The 1,292-nt window shown below is 44.8% G+C and overlaps 1 pseudogene; it reads right to left on the bottom strand.

Moving 5' to 3' along the window:
- Positions 1-430: 430 nt before the first annotated feature.
- On the bottom strand, positions 431-896 carry LOC114610911 (annotated as a pseudogene).
- Between the last annotated feature and the right edge of the window lie 396 nt (positions 897-1,292).

Here is a 1,292-nt window from a genome sequence, read left to right as displayed (position 1 = left end):
AAAAAATGAGAAAAAGGTCAAAAAAAGAAAAGGCAAGGAAAGCAAAGGAAAACCAAGGCAGGGGGTGGTGGTGAACACCTTTAATCCAGCACTCTCAAGGTCAGAGGCGGGGAGGCAGGTGGATCTCTGAGTTTGAGGCTAGCCTGGTCTACAGAGTAAGTTCCAGGACAGCCAGAGCTACACAGAGAAACCCTGTCTCGAAAAAGGGGAAAAGGCAAAGAAAAAACAAAGTACAAAAGAAACTAAGTTCTGACAACATGCTGCAAAATGGCTGAACTTCAAAAACATTGTGCTAAAGCAAACGCCAACTACAACAAAAATTAGTAATGAAATCAGACTTACAAATTAGACAAGAAAGTCCAAGATAGCCAGTTAAGATTTTATTTTAATTTACTCAAAATGATTGTATTGCTTGTGTACACAACAGCCTTTATGCCACTAGAGCGGAGGCTGTGGACGACTCATATTTCCAATTGGGCGGGAGCACCCGCTTAGTCTTATAGTTTCGAGCCAGCCGGTGAATTCTGCTCTCTCTCAGAATCAGGCGGAACTTTAGCATCCTTATCCTTTCTGTTCCTCTCAAGGTGCTTTCGGACAGCAACTGCTTTCTTAATCAAATGGTAGAGATCCTCAGGGAGATCAGGGGCAAGGCCTTTGGACTTAAGGATTCTCAAGATTTTGTTTCCAGTCACAAAGCGGACCTGCGCCACACCATGTGAGTCCCTCAGGATCACACCTATTTGGGAGAGAGTCAGGCCTTTCTTGGCCAATTTGTAAATCTGTTCCTTCACGTCCTCAGACATCAACTTCAGCCACGTGGGGACGCTACGGCGGTAGGGCAGCGCCGACTGGGACAGGCCCTTCCCGGGAGCGTGCATGCGACCCATGATGGCGGAGGTCTGGCAGCAAAAAGAGCCAGTTAAGACTTTTTTAACCAACCAAATTCCATCAACTACTGAGCTAAGCCTGCAACTCCTAGCTTTTAGTTAAAATACATATTCACTAAACAAGGGGCCATTTATAAGGCTCGGAGGGTAAATGTGTCAAGCCCAACAGTTCAGTTCCCTGACGTATGATGGAAGAACCAACCTCTGACATCCACACACTCATGGGCCCACACACCTATACACGCCAACTAAATAAATGTTTAAAACATAAAACTTTCATCAGACAAAATCGTAATGATCTTCCTTACCATTCTTTAAAAGTAAAACAGAAAATTACTGAGGCTGTCGGGTTACACGTGTAAAAGACAGTCAGTTCACTGTCACCAGAGTTCGCAGAGTGAGACC

Source organism: Grammomys surdaster, unplaced genomic scaffold (assembly GCF_004785775.1).
Source record: "Grammomys surdaster isolate TR1022 unplaced genomic scaffold, NIH_TR_1.0 126063, whole genome shotgun sequence".
NCBI lineage: Eukaryota > Metazoa > Chordata > Mammalia > Rodentia > Muridae > Grammomys > Grammomys surdaster.
The sequence above is the reverse complement of the archived record's forward strand: the minus strand, read 5'-3'. Positions and strand labels throughout refer to the sequence as shown.